At 44.1% G+C, this 17931-nt stretch overlaps 1 protein-coding gene across 3 annotated transcripts in view; it reads right to left on the reverse strand.

Moving 5' to 3' along the window:
* GATB (glutamyl-tRNA amidotransferase subunit B) overlaps nucleotides 1-17931 on the reverse strand; it is an 82399-nt gene that overhangs the window by 49927 nt on the left and 14541 nt on the right. The window lies entirely within an intron of this gene.

The following is a 17931-nucleotide window of genomic DNA, read 5'->3' on the forward strand; positions in this document are numbered from 1 at the left end:
GTCTCCTCAAGGGCTGGGAAATGCCGCACTCCTGCCTCCTACTCTCGGTCCAGGCCTGGCCGACTCCCTAGAAATGGAGGCTGAGCATGCCCCCCCCCTCACCTCCCCAAGCTGCTGGTCCCTCCAGGGCTCCTGGGGCTCCTGAGCTCCTTCTGGATCCCACCCTGTCCCGCTTTCAGGAGCAAAAGACCAAGAAAGGGCTAGCCAACTTTCTGGCCCCAAGGGACGTAAACAGCTCTTAGCACTTTGTGGGGGTGGGTAGCTGGCTGGAAAGACGTAGACAACTAGAGATGAGGAGAAAGAGCATTCAGCTCTGGAGTCAGGTCCAGACCCCACTTCCGCTGTGTAGATGTACAGCTGTGGGGCTGGAAGCCTCAGTTTCCTCACCTCTGAGAGAGGGGTTCAATGTCTACCTTGCAGAGGGGACAAAGTCACAGCTGGCGAATCTACTGCACAGCAGGAATTCAATAAATGGTTCATTTTCCCCACACCGCTTTGGGGAAAGTTTTGAGGACATTATGCTTGCTGATGAAACATATTTCTATTTTTATTAGACTATTTATGATGTTCTTTAGTGTATTTACCATGTTATTATCTACGTAGGACTTTCCAGTTAAGCTTTTTTACATCCGCCGTTTTATTTCAGCCCCACAGCAACCCTATAAAGAGGGAATTTGTATTATTCCAATATGTCAGAAAAAGAAAAAACTAAGACCCAGAGAGACCAAGAGACTCACTGGAATCTCAGAGCAGAAAATGTTAAAAACAGCTCGAGAGTCCGCAAGTGCCCTCGCCCAGAGGGTGACAAACAGAATAGAATCCCTGTGGTGCGGGGACCAGGCACCTAGACACAGGCAGGACTTGTTGATCAAACACGCAGATTTTTTTTTTTTTTTTTTCGGTACACGGGCCTCTCACTGTTGTGGCCTCTCCCATTGCGGAGCACAGGCTCCGGACGCGCAGGCCCAGCGGCCATGGCTCACGGGCCCAGCCGCTCCACGGCACGTGGGATCCTCCCGGACCGGGGCACGAACCCGTGTCCCCTGCATCGGCAGGCGGACTCCCAACCACTGCGCCACCAGGGAAGCCCAAACACGCAGATTTTAAAAACAAATCTGTACAAGAAAATGTAAGAGGTGTCTCTACTCACTGCAACATACAACCACCAAGAGGAAAAGCCAACAGCAAGCCTCCCTTCTAATAACATCATCGCGTGCCTGGTTCTGGAAACTGGTTTACAAAATGGAGCCATCTCACAGCTTCCATTTGGAGCTCTTCATTCTGGGCCAAATAATATTGTCAGCTCTGCAGTTATAATGGTTTTCACGATAAGATGTGTGTGCAGCGTGAACAGGATGCTCTAATTATTGATGTTTTCACTTGCTAATGTTTGGCATTTTACTGAACAGTTGTTACTGCAATACAAACAGAGCTGGTGGAAGATCCTGCCAAATCCAAGCCTGAAAATCTGACCCGGGTCAAGGCACACGAGAACCTGAGCTGGGGTCCCGGCCCCGAACCCCACTCCTCCGGGGCTGGGCTGCGGCATGGGTGTGCTTGGAAACTGCCCGACTGGCTGTCTGTCCAGTTCTTGCTTTATCACTCCCACTGTTTTCTAACCACTGCTTCCTCTCTCATCTCTGTCCAGTCTGCCCCTTTGGGGCCAACCTGCTTCCTTCTAGGCATGAAGAGAGCCCAGGTCTGTTTTGCTTGCTAATTTCTGAGTGTGCATGGCTAATAAACACCCCTCGCCTGGTGCTGTGCGGGAGTGAAGAGTCATGGGTGATCAGAGACTCTCACTGTCCCTGTGTGCACATGAGGAGTACACGAGCACTTGATAAACCATCCATTTCCAAAGAATAAGAATTCAGTAAAACACACAAACATTACAGCAATATTGAATATACTTTCATCGTTTCTGGATGATTTAGAAGGCTTGGAGCACTTCAGGGTCAGAATTATAAGCATCAATCATCACCACACTACAGTTGCACAGAAGGGCTAGTAAATAGAGAGCGCCAGTTAAAAGAATGCCAAGAAGAAAGAATTTATTGCGATCCTAGTCAAGCTGCTTGTGACAGATGGAGGTCCAGGTCAGCATGTCCTGAGGAGAGGATGCAGCAGAATTGGAAACTTCACCTGGGGCTGTTGTCTTTATTCCAAAACGTGTCTTCAGTGTCTACACAATACTAGGCTTTAGGAATGCAGAGGGACACGACTCCGCTGCTGGCCTCAAGGAATGTGCACTGAGGACATGAACCTGCCAGCACATCCTACATCCTTTGCAAGTCCATCTTCCACGTGAGGATGATCCTGCTAAAAATGCACATCTTATGGCATTCTGTTGCCTAAAATCCTTCAGCGGCCCCCACGTCCACATGATAAAGGCCAAGCTTTTACACGGTCTAGCTCCAGCCTCCATTTTCAATTTTATCTCCCATCACATATCCCCGCACCCAACCCCACCCCACGGTCCAGTTCTCCTGTACAAACCATGCTGATTGCTGACTTGCCCTATTCTTATTCACGGTCTACTGAGATGTCACCAAGTCTGTGCAACTTTCCTTACGCTTCTTCCAGTGTACCTCTCTGACCTTCCACACGCTTCCATTTGTGCTTGTATCACAGTGGATTAGACGTGTTTACATATATTTCCACTAAACTAAGTTTCATGAGAACGGGAATTGTCTGGTCAGCCTTGGACCCCAGGAGCCTCATACAGAACTGAAAGCCAGTGGTGCTCAATGTGTGCCGAACTCAAATGAGGAGGGAGGTGACGGGTATCCAGGGAGGGTCTCAGAGAAGCAGTGATGCCTCACCCTCCTCCAAGGTGTTACCTGCCTCCTGCTGGCCTTCAGACTTCTTTCTGGAAGTGCCCTGAAGTGACGACCAATCACGTATGATATGATCAAAGAGGTAACTCAAAAACTCCAAAGACTAGCTTGTCCTGAAGAAGCCTGTTACAGAATTTTCTTTGCAACTAACATAAAGTGACTACAAAGGAGCTCACAGCTAACCCCAGCAGCTTTCGCGTGGAGGGAAAGCAATGCTCCTTGGAACTCACAAAGCACATCTCTCTCAGCTGAGCCTTAGGACACCTCACTCTGGATTCGGGAACCGTCAACAGCAAGTGCTGACTGCACTCAGCTTGTGTCAGGAGGTGTGGTCTGCACACCACACGCACGTGCCATTTAATCCCCTCCGTGGTCCTAGGGAAGATACTCTCATAACCCTCACCTTACACATAATGAAGGGAAACACAAGAGATTAAGGAACTTGGCCCAAGGCGACACACACAGTAAGTGGCAGAGCCGGGACACCAGACCCCCAGGACCCAGGCCCTGGGCTACACTCATCGTAAGTCTTCAAAGAACGAAGTGCATTAGTGTTAACCCTCCAGACCCTAACTTCAGGCCATAACTCTGCAGCAGCGGCCCAGACCAAACCCTTCCGTAGAGTGTAAGGCAGATATTGTTTCCAGTATTTTCTTCCTGCCAGTTTCTACCTGCACAGTCTTGTTTTCAGATGTCGAGCTCTTAGAGGGTGAGCCTCATGTTCTTTGAACTCTGTAGAACATTCTGTACACAGGCTCTGGCATGTGGGAGCTGGAGAGTGAGTGGGTCTACAGTTTTTCTCAATCAGCAGGGGATGCTGTATCGCTCGACTTCTGAAACCGTTAGACACAAGTACCTGTGAAACGATTTATTGAGTAAGTGAAGAGCTAATTCCTTAATCGGAAGTTAAGAAAGGTATGAGAGGCGGAGGCAGGAGATGAGATAGCCAATAAATGTCATGACCAGCAGAGAGACCGGGCAGATCACGGCCAGAAAAAGGATACGGGGGCGGGGGGGTTGTGAATGGTTTTTAAAAAGAATCATCACTTGTTCGGCTTGTTTGAAAAATAAGCAGTCTTGAAACCGTAACTTGTGTGGAACCTAAAATACATCCAGCGCATAAGGCAGCATAAACAGCCCAGAAACATCATGAGACCTCCAAGGACACGCTGTGACCCCAATATGAGAAGCAGTCTTCGAGTTTTAAGACTTACTTAGCCTAACCAAAGGAACATTTCCTTATCTCTGAGCACAACAATCGTTTGATCATTTAACAACTCCGAACACATACAAGATAAATAAATAAATAATCAACTAATTCACATTCTACTTTCTTGGTCTGTCTTGATTTTTTCCCCTCCTCCCAAATCCTCTGATTTAATTCAGGCCTCCATTCAAACAATCCCCCCTCCAATCAAGACTTCTGCACCTGCCACCTGGCCAGGTTTCTCTACCTCCACCCTCAGCCCTATAATCTCTCCTCCACACCCATTCAAGAGTGATCTTTCTAAAGGATAAATCTGTTCATGTAATTCCCCTGCTTAAAATCCTTCTTCCTTTCTCCCCACCACCGAAAGGATAAACTCAAGTGCTTGGTGGAGTCTTCAGTGCTTTCTGTGACTCGGCCCATCATCACCTTGCTGGCTTCCTCTCCCTCCACTACCCCTAACCCAACAGGTGCTTATGCAGCTCATCACGTGACATGCTTTCGTACAAACTGCTGCTTCTGCTGGGAACGCCCTTCCTCCTCATCCACTTGAGCAAGATCTTAGCACCTGGCAAGACTCCCGGTTGACCCACCAGTACCTCAGTGTAGGGTATCCCTCCTTCTCAGCTCCCGTGCGCTCTGGAAAAGCACTGGCTCCCCAGGCAGACTGAGCTCCCTGAGGGCAGTCAAGTCATTTTATCTTCTTTGAGCCATTACCAAATGCAAACCAGCTGATTAAACATTAACTGAGGTAATGAATAATTCAGCATTCCCTTTATCAACATCCCAAACTCCGTAAGCTATGAAATAAAAGCAAAACTGTTCTATAAAATATGTGTCAGGAAAAAGCAACCACTCTTAGCATGTAAAATAGAACAGATTTCATGCAGAGACCTTATTACACAGATGACAGACGAGCCGGGATGTCAAAAAGGCAACTTAGAAGCTTCTCAGCAGCAGGAAGACACTCATACCCCAGGGATGGAGGGGCTGGGTGGGGAGAAGCAGAGACAGTAGACATGACCTCTCCACTACCTGAGATGCTGACAGAGGAAGAGGGAAGCAGAAATTCCCTGCTGCTTCTTTCGTCCCAGCTCCAGTCTTTCATCAGAGCCTCCCGCCCAACCAGTCAGAAGCCAGCTGATGGGGGTGGGTTGAGGGGACACTAGGAACGTCAGCCTGAGGGGGCACATGCCCCCCGCCCCCCCCCCCCCGGCAGTGATACTCAAAAGAGCGGGCGAATGGTGAGGCGAGGAACTGAGGAACGCACGCCACGACCACACAGCAAATCCCATCCATTTTTATATTCACTTCTATGACTCTTTCTTTTGTTAAATATCTAATTGATCAAACGACGCCACTCTCAATTCTATCCAATCATCATACAAATGAAAATCTTGTGGACTCCTTTTTCACATACTGGGATCCAAGAATTATGAAATGTTACTAATTTATAAGGAGGATTTGTGATAATTCAATTTGGGTTGGACCGAACTCTAAGGTGACACTGACTATTAGGAAGCAATTTGCTAAGTAAGTTCACGGAATGAAGAAGACTCCGTAACTTATTTAGTCAACAAAACATTCCCTAGGATTTTAGCACATTTATGTGAAACTCTACAAATTACAAAGAAATCAATTCACAGAAGTCAGTCTTGGGGACCTATGCCAGGAAATACTTTGTGATATACTTCAAAGGAGTAAAACTGCATAGTCTTCAAAAGAGTCTGCAGTTCACACCATTTCTCTCCCCTTCCTCCTTTACCCTCAACTGGTGACCCAACAGTGACATGATACCCAAAGTTAGTCCAATGGGTACCAGTACCTCCTTAAAAAATTGAGGCAACATGATAAGACTAGTGTAACTCACTGAAAATCCAGTTAGCAACTCCTCTGGAGCATTCAAACAAAGACTCTAAGGGGATGTTTTACAAAAATCCCAAGTGGCAATTACTCTATGAAATTAATGCTATACATGACAAACCTGATGATTAAGATATAGCATGGTAAATGCTTTAATTTATGGAGAGAAAGTAATAAGATTTATTAAGTAAAAATAAGGCACTAAAACGTGCTTTTATTTTACCGCTAAGCATAAATTTGTCTCAAAGCACAAACTCCCTCTGATTCATATTCAAAGCGAAAGTTCCCACACAGATAAATTTTCATTATGGTAAAGAAAGTTGTTCCCCATACCATCGGCTCCCCCCACCACATTCCTTCTCATCCCTGAGCTCTTTTATCAACACTCGATACAAATACAAACACTTTGAGCACTGACGACTAAGCTTGCTAAAACTGTTCAGTTAAGACAATTTTTTTAAAAAGTGGACTTCTACCATCAAGTTACCAGGTTTCTGCAGATACTAAATATTTATCTAGATATGCCCACATAAATATATATGTTCTTTACACCTAAACATGGGCGTTGCCTCCGGAAAAGGAGAACGTGAATGCAACAATTTTTCTTTTGTTTAACTCCCTCTTTCACAAAAGGGAAAAAAACATCAAATATCCATCACAGGAAACAATTCTTGTTCAAAGAGGAGGGGTGTGGTCTGGCAGTTTCAGGGGTCCCTCAGCTCCACGATCCTCTCTGTTCTCAGCCCTCTTGTACCAATTCCGCTCCCCAGGATGGGTCAGGATCAAGGGCAAGGATATTTCCCTGGTCCAAAGTGCCAGAAGGCCCACTCTCCTCACTTGGGATTCCATTCTCCTCCTGCCCCCGCCTCCCTGGCAAGGTCAGGTGGCCTAAGGCTGGTACCCACACTCCCCCCACAAGGAAGGGCTGGAGAGGGCAGCCTGGACCATCTTGGCCTTTGACACTGGAGCAATCCCTCTTGCTTTTCCATGGACCATTCGGATACTAGGACCTGACATTCACCTCTGGGCTTGTAGGAGAGAGAAGGGAAAGATCCAGGCCTCCCTCTAGCCCAGGTAAAAAGAGCTCTCATGTGACACAGCCTGGTTTGTTCGGACTTCACTTTGGGGTCGGAGGCCAAGACAACTACTACAGTGTTCACTTGTGAAGCCTCAGACCTGGCCAGTGAGCCAGGTTAGAGAGGAAGGTTTGAGAATGGTTGGTGGCCAGTGAAAAGCAAGACTGGGAGTGCAGGTTGGCTGGTCTCCATTCCTTGCTCCCAGAGCACTCGGGCAGTTACTAGCATGGCAGTTATCCTGATCTCGAGAAGACAAACTGGGTCGAGACTGAGTCGGAAAGACCCGAGGCTCAGTCTTCTCTCTACTCATCAGCTGTGTGACCCTGCACAAATCATGTAACCTCTCTCAGCCTCAGTTTTCTTATCTGTGAGGGGGAAAAAAATAACTATCTTGCAGGATTGTTTGGTGAATTCAATAAAATTACTCGACATATGGTAGACATTATACTAGTTTCAGAATGGAAGTGTTATTAAATGCAAAACGCCCAAATCAACTGAATCTTTCATATGCAAGCTTTTCTAAGAGGCAAGGGAATCTAATAAGAAAGGGTCAAAACAGTTCCACAGACCCATTAGTCTGGATTTACAATCCAAAGTAAGGCACAATAGATGCTGAAATTATGTGTTATGTCAACATCATACTTCCCGCTTAAATGATAACCAACGCCTTTTGTGATAATTAGTTTGTTATCTGCAGAGGAATAGAGATCATATTTCTTAACGTCTCAGGAACCTTATATGATTTCATTGTCTCTGTTTTATCGTGAAGCAAAATTTTCTTGGATAAACTGTATGCTTGCCTGTGGCTGGAAAAAGTTCCCCTTCTTAAGTGAGAGAAACTACCTTCTGACAAGCTGAACAGTTAACACCAGATAACTGAGTCCATTTTTACTGCCATCTCATTGTTGCCCACCACATATCTGTGACTTCCTGTCTTCTAAGATCCCAGCTACTTCTGAAATTCAAAGAGAGTCTGCGGAGAAGAGATGTAGGAAGGCATGAAGGAGACATGGGAATCACGTTTTAAAAAAATCACTGTCCTGCAGCAACATGGATGGACCTAAAGATTATCATACTAAGCGAACTAAGGCAGAAAGAGAAAGACAAAGACAAATGCCATATGCTATCACTTATACGTGGAATCTAAAATACGACACAAATGAACCTGTCTACAAAGCAGAAACAGGCCCACGGACATAGAGAACAGACTTGTGGTTGCCAAGGGGGAAGGGGGTGGGGGAGGGACGGAGTGGTAGTTTAGGGTTAGCAGATGCAAACTAGTATATACAGAATGGATATAATAAACAAGGTCCTACTGTATAGCACAGAGGTCTATACTCGAGATCCTATGATAAACCATAATGGAAAAGAATATTAAAAAAGAGTGTATGTATAACTGAATCACTTTGTTGTATGGCAGAAATTAACACAACATTGTAAATCAACTACACTTCAATTAAAAAAATAAAGAGTTTGTTCAGGGAAAAAAATAACTGTCCCTTTTAAAAAGTTTTTATTTATTTATTTATTTTTGGCTGTGTTGGGTCTTTGTTGCTGCGAACGGGCTTTCTCTAGTTGCGGCGAGCGGGGGCTACTCTTCGTCGTGGTGCGCGGGCTTCTCATCGGGGTGGCTTCTCTTGTTGCGGAGCACAGGCTCTAGGCACACAGGCTTCAGTAGTTGTGCCTCGTGGGCTCCGTAGTTGTGGCTCATGGGCTCTAGAGCGCAGGCTCAGTAGTTGTGGCGCACAGGCTTAGCTGCTCCGCGGCATGTGGGATCTTCCCAGACCAGGGCTTGAACCCGTGTCTCCTGCACTGGCAGGTGGATTCATAACCACTGCGCCACCAGGGAAGTCCCAATAACTGTCCTTTTTGAATAAAACTTTGGGATCGGGCCAGGATCTTTAATGGAGAAAGATTTCCCCTAACTTTAACTCTGAATATGTCTTTCTCTTGTTTATAGCTTTTAAGAAGAGTATATTACTATTAAAAAGGCTAAAGCATACAAATCCATTCATTTTAGATCATTGCCCCCACACTGAAATGGCCACATCTTTTCTAACCTACCCTAAAATTTACTCCCAAGACCTAGAGATTCAATGGAATGACAAACTTTTTCATATTAAGAGTAATCAGTGGGCTTCCCTGGTGGCGCAGTGGTTGAGAGTCCGCCTGCCAATGCAGGGGACATGGGTTCGTGCCCCGGTCCGGGAAGATCCCACATGCCACGGAGCAGCTAGGCCCGTGAGCCATGGCCGCTGAGCCTGAGCGTCCGGAGCCTGTGCTCTGCAACGGGAGAGGCCAGTGAGAGACCCGCGTACCGCAAAAAAAAAAAAAAAAAAAAAAAAAAAAAAAAAAAGGAGTAATCAGTGATAGTGATAAGAAACATTAATTTCATGAGTGAAAAGCTCTAATGACCCAGAAAGAGATCTACTTTATCTTTACATAAAAGGTTAGTACTTAGTTGAAAGCTTTGACTATTGCTGAGAAACGAAGCAACTGGCTTGAACCAACTGAACTGTAAGAAAAGCTAGCTAGGTATTCACTACTGGTATGGACAGGGAAGTTGGATAGGGAACAAGGCCTGTGAATATCGAAAGCAATTCCCAGAGACACCTGCCATCCTATTGAAAGTGCACTGGCTCTGTTCCTCAGTCCCAGGAATGCCCTGAGGAGTGGGCCTTTGGAAGAGTCTATCAGGACACAAGTTTTCAGGAAGAAAAAACCATCCTGTATTTTATGCATCCAGTAGGTATACGGCATCTCCTTAGAGGCTTCACGGCAAGCCATGAAATCATGGAGGCTAAAAGGGAAAAAAAAAAAAAAAAAAAAGACAAACCTTCATAAGGCAAACCCCCTATTTCCTTAGCTATGTTTGCTTCAAGAGTAGGTATTAAAAGAACTGGCCTGGACTCTAAACAGATGTCAATGTCCTGAAAGGAAGAAAAGGGAAAGCAGGAGGAAGAGATTGGGGAGAGAGAGAAAGAAAGGCAAAGGACAAAGAAAAGGAAAAAATGAGACTAAAGAGTCATGACAACTAAATGTGGTGTGTGATCTCTGACTGGATCCTGGGTTGGGAAGAAGTAACTAAAGGCTAATACTAAGATTACCATGAACTGTGTCTTGGATAACAGTACTGTAACCAGGTTAAGCTTTTTTGAGGGTGATAATTATACAGCCATCAGTAAGAGCATGTTTTTGTTCCTAGGAGACAGATGCTGAAATATTTGGGGGTGAAGGGCCATGATGTCTGCAACTTACTCTCAAATGGCTAATCCAAAGGGGGAAAAAAAAATCTAGGTGCAGGATGGACGTTCAACGTACTATTCTTTCACCTTTTCTGTAAGTTTGAATTCTTTCGAAATAAAAAGTCTGGGGGAGGAAGAAAGGAGTAGATAATTCTCCTACCTAAGAGGATGGGGAGATGTTACATGCCTTAAAGTCAGGAGGAGAGCCTAGAGGAGGCCGGAGTTATTTAAACGGATGCTAACTTGTAAACCATACATGTGTACTGGAAGCTCCCATTCAGCATTGCTGAAAATCAGTTGTAGAAAAGAAAATATTCTACTTACTATAATCTGTTTAAACTTTCCTATGCTGTCAACACATTAAGTTCCTTGTGTAGATAATGAAGTATATAGTACAACACTCATAGGACTATTAAGTATTTCATTTTACATGTGAAAAATCTGTTACCGGGGAATTCTGTACCATCTATATATAAGTATAGACAACATATATATAAACAAGAATATGAAGGGAAGACGTGCTCTTTTACCTGGTAGGAAAATAATTTTCCCCAGTTATATCTTTTCTAGTTGAAAAGTACTTTTAGCGTCTCCCAAATTTGTATAGGTATCTTATTTTCTGTTAATGCTTCCATTCTGTTGCCTCACTATGTAAACACACAGGCAATTTCTCAATTTGTGCTTCTCTGAAATACATCTGTGATGAAGAACTTCATATTAATTGTCATTCATGCTGTTGTGAGCTGTGCCATTTTAAGTGCTGAAACCTACTGGCCACTATAAAATAGAAGTACTATCTGTATTAATAATATTTTAATGGTGCAAAGTTAAGAATATGAGTACCATAATAATAACAAGTAACATTTACATACCACTTGAGAGTTATGAAGTGCTTTCATATACATTAACTTCTCTGCATAGAAGTAAAAATGGAAAAGAACAAGAAATACGTAAATAAGAGAGCTAGCTAGCTGTGATAAGTAAACAAAGGTTATGAGTGATGACAGGCATCTTAAATGTTTACAACCAGCTATAAAGGAAAAATTCCCTGTTGTGTTGTCAGAAATGAACAATTAGCAAATTCTGCAGAAGGGAATGCAGTCTGGTGCTTTATGCTAAGAATGGGAACCAGGCAAGTCTCACTTCTATTTTTAACTGGGTTCCTGACCTTGTGACCTTGCATAAGTCCAGAAGGCCCTCAATTTCTTCTCCTACCAACTGGGGTTGGAGCCCCAACCTTGCTCACTTGGGTGGTCTATGAGTTGGCAAGCATCACGGAAAATTCAAGACGCTGTTGACAATCACATATTACTGCCTGTCTGCATCTCCTAAGAAAGCTGCAGAGCATGACAAAGACTCTTGATTGACTATGCTTCCCGCTTTTATACTTGAGAAAAGAGATTCATGCATCAAAATTTGGAATAGAGTACTTTTAAGGCTCCTGGGAACACTAACGTTTTCTGATTCCCACTTATTCTCCCTGCCCCAGCACCCAGGCTTTATTATAAGGATGCAACCAGTGGTGGAAGGCTGGGAAACATGAAGGCTCGCTAGCAAGAACCCTCTGCCATGAGTAACAAAACGCTCTTTAGAGGAGCCCAGCCTGACTACACTAACTATGCCAGAATCACCAAGCCTATGCTTGTCATATTTGGGATGCCAATGGCAAATGACTTCTTAACTTGGCCAAGGTTTTTAAAAGAGCTAAGGAGAAAAATTCCCCAAGATGCTGCAGTGTAGAGAATAGCCAACTTCTTCCCCCAAACTAAATATGAAGCTGAAAATACATCTGGAAATGGTCAAGTAAGAAAGGTCTATCCCAATGGCCTCAGAAGACAGGTGTTTATACCTGTGGTGTAGAGAAAGAATTCCACAGACACAGGCAGACACAGTAAAACTGGCTCGGGCTAATGAAGGCAGAACTGAGCACCCTCCATTCTCCCGCCCCCATGTTTCCATGTGGCTGGATTCTGCTCTCTATTCCGTATTCTTCTGTCCTCAAAGAGGAGTGACTTTTCTGACGAGTGACTTTGGGAAAAGGAATCGAGCACAAGTGGTCGGCTCCTTATGGCCCAGCATTTTTACTACAGGCTCTAGTAGAAATCACCAGAACACAGCCCGTCTCAGCTCTTTCTGATCAGCATGCCCACCGAGATGGTATATTCTGGTTTACTCTGGCCATGTGATAAGCTTTCTGCAAGTGAAACGCCTACGGTTTTGGGGGAGCTGAGTTCAACTGAGGCAGAAAGTACTAGAAGCCATTTGGATATATCATGTTACTTTTTTTTTTTTTGCGGTACGCGGGCCTCTCACTGTTGTGGCCTCTCCCATTGCAGAGCACAGGCTCCGGACCCACAAGCTCAGCGGCCATGGATCACGGGCCCAGCCGCTCCGCGGCATGTGGGATCTTCCCAGACCGGGGCACGAACCCGTGTCCCCTGCATCGGCAGGCGGACTCTCAACCACTGTGCCACCAGGGAAGCCCCATGTTACATTTTTCAATCAAGCTGTTATCAGTAATGAAGCTGGTAGGTTCATCTCCATTTGTCTTAATTCTATGCTGATTTCTCAATTGGTTCTGACTCAAGAGGGGAAGGGAGTATTATTTTTACTGATGCCCTAAAACCGCACAATACCTTCCTGGAAACTCTTTTCTAGTACGCATTAAACCAATCCAGAAACCCCGACAGCATCACCAATGACTCCATAGAGTAGAAGAAACCAGAGAGAGCCAGCTGTCATGGCTGAGGATGCATGTCCTGTGGGTGCAGAGCTTTTACAGGTCTGCTGCAATTTTTTAAGCTCTGGAACTGTCCGTGGAAGAAAAATGAATGGTACCCAGCTGCATGATTTCAGGCTGCATTTTTATTATAGGCTTCTAACGTAAATCACCAGAACAAAGCCAGTATGAGCTGCTTGAACGGCAGAGACAAAAACTATGTCACAGAACAGTGTTAGGTAATTTTTTAAACTACTGTCTATTTATATCAACAGAAGACCTCTAAGTTTTCGTACTCCTGGGCACCTTTGGTAATGTGTTTTCAGTTTATTTTCTACACATTCCCACCTCGTTTTTTAGCATTACAGACTTGTGGGTGCAGTGGTGTACAAAATTCGTTTTAAACACTTAGGAGTTCCAAGTAGAGCGCTATCTTCTCTAACAAGGGCTTGGTGTTATTGTACTCCATGTCTCATCCAAGGGCATATTCTGAGAGGAAAATAAACCTGCCTAATGGGATGTGGAAAAGGGAGAAAAGCCCTAAGCCCAATACTGAAGGTTTCTTGCTCAGGAATGAATCTCTGGGGAGATGAGTGTGCTGCCTGGAGACGTTCCTTTCCCAGAAAGGAGCATGTGGCCGCGTCAGAGAATCACCTGGGGAGAAGGCCAGACAAGGTCCCTCAGGTTCCCTGAGGCTGGGGTGGATGGGAAAACAACCCCTCGGCTTCCTCGTGGGTTCCCTCCACCAAAATCCGCTGTCCCTCTTAATTCTACTGTCTTACTTTTTGTTGTCCCTTGAGACGAACAAGATGGCGTCACCATTTCCACACAAAGGTGGAGGGAACAATTCATTTAGGCTGAACCGCTTTTGGAAGGTGATAACCTTTAAAGGCAATGGGGGAGAGTGTGCATCCTTGCACAACCAGAGGGAATTTGGAAAGAGCTCAATCACTTGATCTGTGTCTGTGATAAGAGGACGGATAGGATGAGCTGGGAGGTGTACAGGTCTCAGCCTCAGCTGCAATCGGAAAGGAAGGATATCTCGGTGGCAGAGGAAAGGAAGCCTGAGAGAAACACAAAGATGCCTTCCTGTCCCATTCGGAGTCTAAGTCGCTCACCTTCACAGCCTGGGCTGCAGACCCAGCTACGTGGTCACACCCTCTGATCCCTCCTGTAAAATTTCAATTGTAGTAAAGTCTCAGCCCAGACTTAGGTTAAAACAAAACAAAAAAGTCTGCCCTAAGAATTGATTGCCACAACCTGCTCTCAGGCAAACCTGGGGTTCAAATTTACTAACTCTGTGGTCTGAGAACCCCCAAGCTAAGCGATAAACATGAAAAATGGCCTGGCTTAGACCTGGGGTATCTGGCAAAAGCCCAAGTAAAAGCTCTTTGGAGAGATTCGCTCTTACCCCAGCCAGAAGGTTCCCGCTAATAAAGTCCTATCAAACGTGACTTCATAATACAAAATACAAAATACAACAATAAGATCATCTACCATTTGCCAGAATCAGCAGACACATCAAAAAGCAGAACAAGATAGCCCAAGAACTTCAGGTAATAGAATTTCTGAACACAGGCTATAAAATATTTAGATTTAAAGTTACCAAAGAAATGAAGGGGCCTCCCTGGTGGCGCAGGTGGTTGAGAGTCCGCCTGCCAATGCAGGGGATGCGGGTTCGTGCCCCAGTCTGGGAGGATCCCATATGCCGCGGAGCGGCTGGGCCCGTGAGCCATGGCCGCTGGGCCTGCGCGTCCGGAGCCTGTGCTCCGCAACGGGGGAGGCCACAACAGTGAGAGGCCCACATACCGCAAAAAAAAAAAAAAAAAAAAAAAAAAAGAAATGAAGAACTGAATACATGAAAAAGGAACAAGGTATTTTCAAAAAGACAAGAGAGATTTAAAAGAGAAAAACAGAATTTCTATAAATAAAAGATACTCTCAGTGAAAAAACAAAAAACAAAAAACAACTCAGTGGGTATGTTAAAGAGTAGAGTATATATAACAAAGAGAGAATTAGTGAACTGGAAGAAAATGTAGAGAAAATTTCCCAGAATGAAACATCGATAAAAGATTCTAAAAGAATATTTCATTATGGCTACTATTTGCACGGTAAAATGTATAGCTGGGAGCTGCCCAGAGTCAGGGCTGCTCTCTTAGTGGGGGGTCTGGAGAAATCCAGTGTCCGGGGCACTGAACTGGTAGCTTATTTGGTCAGATCTCCTTTCACCCATTCTTCTTTGGAAGGAGCACGCTTTTCCTCTTTTCTCTCCCCCGCCCAGATTGAGATCTCTCACCTACTGGACACTAATAAACAGCACATATGATCAGCATCAATGCTGAACAGTCAATGCCTGTGTGTGTGTACAGTATGTGGACATACATCTATTAACATTACCACATATACACCAGTTGATGGTATCCATGTTTTGTAATATACACATACCTGCAAAATAATAGCAGCTACATAAATCAGACTTCCAACAGTTATGGTAGAACAGAGATTGGAGGCTGAGCATTAAACTGAGGTCAGAAACACGAGTTCTAATCTGACTAGGACATGAAGTCACTGAGTGACGGATGGGAACGGGCAAGTCACAACAGCAGTTCTCTCATCTAAGTTAAAAGAACTAAATTGAATGACTTCCAGGATCTCCTCCGACTCTATTCTCACACTGTTTACAATGTCGAGAAGCTAACTAGCTTCATACCATTCGTGTACTTTATTTTGTAGGACAGGTCTCTACCCAGAGCCTGTTCTTACTTACATTAAGAAATGCAATCATCTGGCTTTCTGGGCTGAAGCAGACCAGAAGTAATAATTGAGAAGTGAAAAATGAGCAAGAAGTGGTTCCTAGAATCAAATATACTGACAGTAGCTTTACGAAGGAGTTGACGGGTAGATGACTGCAATAACAAAGACTGTAATATGAAACCTAAAAAGAAAGGCTATCTTTAGCCATTTCCTGTAGGATCAGATAATTTTACACACCTCAGTAGACCCTGAAGGCACCATTATATTACAACAACATATTGCTGATAACCTTGAGCAATCAAGAAAAGGTTAGCTTATGTTCAACATACCCTATTTAAAAGGAGAAAAGTCGAAAATACATTTTAGAAAGATTCCTATAAAGAAGCTAAAACATATCAAAAGGGTTTTAGATACCTGGAAAATTCTTTCAAGTAGACTCATGTATGTGCTCATAAGTATCTGCAATTATATAGAGAAATATTTATTATGGGTGTTATATATACATGTTCTGTGCAAGGTACTGTCAAGTGGCCCGAGCATGATCTATGAGCTGCTTTTTAGAACCTTATAATCAAACACAGAAATCCCCATAAACAACATACATAAAGGATGGTCAGTCAACTGCAAAATATATATTGATACAATGTAGAAGCACTAGTATTAGATTTCACTGTGGGGAATACTGCATGTGAGAATGGCAGAAGCGTGGGGGAAGGAAGAATGGTCGTGAAGAGGGAGGCTTTCAAGAACCCACCGAACGCTGGAAAAAGATCCAAGGCAGGAAGGAGTTAAATGCTTCCCCGAAGGGAGGGGAGGTCATGCTGCCTACTGGACATGAAGGTCCATGATGGTCATGCGTCAGCCGAGTCCACGGGGGAAATCCAGTTAATGATGTCAGAGGACAAGTCTGGACCATCACAGAGTTTAAGAGCTCATAGGGAGCCTCTCCACGTTTGTGTGCGTGTGAGCTCGCGGACACACCTCTTCTGTAGAAGCAAGGGTCACGGGGCAGAACAATGCAACCCCTGGAACACCCCACTCTACAGAGGGATGAGGAAAAAGTGTAACAGTGGCTCAGACAACAGCAAGATTAGCGTCTGAGAACACAATGTAATTATAAGTTCTACAGGTTACATTAAAGCAAATCACTGAAACGGAAAAACCTTTTAATAGAAAACTGTCACATTTTGTCTTCTTCGTCAAATAACTAACCATCATTTAAGTGTGAATGGACAGAGAGGCAAATGCAGATCTGACTATAAATGTATGCATTTAAACACTTTTCCCGAATGCTCTTTTCTTGAATTTCTATTTTGTTTAGAAGTCTTGAGTTAAAAAAGGTTTATAATTACATTTAGAAGTAAGGCTCAGAAGAGCGCTTCAGCCTAATGCTCTCTAGAACTATTAAGTATTTCTAAATCTATTAGGTCCTTCAAAACAAAAGTTATTACCAATATCTGCTATGTTCAGAGAGCTAGAATATTGCAGATTTACCCAGCTTTAAATAAATCTGCTGTACGAAATTTTAAAAATAAATTAATCTCAAAGTACTTTACATAAGCATTCACAGTATCTTTTCTTAAAGGGGCAGGATCCCTTTCAGAGCGATTTGCATACACATTCAAGAAGAAATCTCCAACATAAAGCATGGTAACTGCATTGTTTGTTAGTTCCCAGAGGGCAGGCATCACTTTGGATTTATTCACAACAGATTTTCCTCTCTCTTCATTCCCCTTCTGCTTGCTAACAGTAGTAACACTCTTGTGAATAAAAGAAAAGTTCTGTAAAATGGGTAAGTAATATCTCAGTTCCACTTTTCATGACATAGCTGCCAGGGCCAATCTAAAATATCTCTGACATGGAAAACTCCCAAGGCTTTTTCAGACAGGCTGATCCTGAGAAAAGCGGAGAACATTCTTGCATACACATGGGGAAGAAAGCTTCTATTGCCCTTTCTCCAGTTCTAGGAGCAAAAGGCAGTCATAGTTACTAGGCAGTTCCGTGTTATGTACAGATAAACGCTTTCCAACAAGTAAAACAAGAGCAGAATTAAAGATATTTAATTAAAAATATTAAAGAATAGTTTCTTTAATATTTTTTTTGAAATGAAATCGACCAGTATTGTTTATTAACATGTTAGAGGTACCAGTTTCTCATTAATGGAATGTGGCACAGCCTGATCAGCAGCAGCAGGTACCTCCTGGCCACAGACCGATGAGCCACCCACCAGCCG

This window comes from Mesoplodon densirostris, chromosome 1 (genome assembly GCF_025265405.1).
Source record: "Mesoplodon densirostris isolate mMesDen1 chromosome 1, mMesDen1 primary haplotype, whole genome shotgun sequence".
Classification (NCBI taxonomy): Eukaryota; Metazoa; Chordata; class Mammalia; order Artiodactyla; family Ziphiidae; genus Mesoplodon; species Mesoplodon densirostris.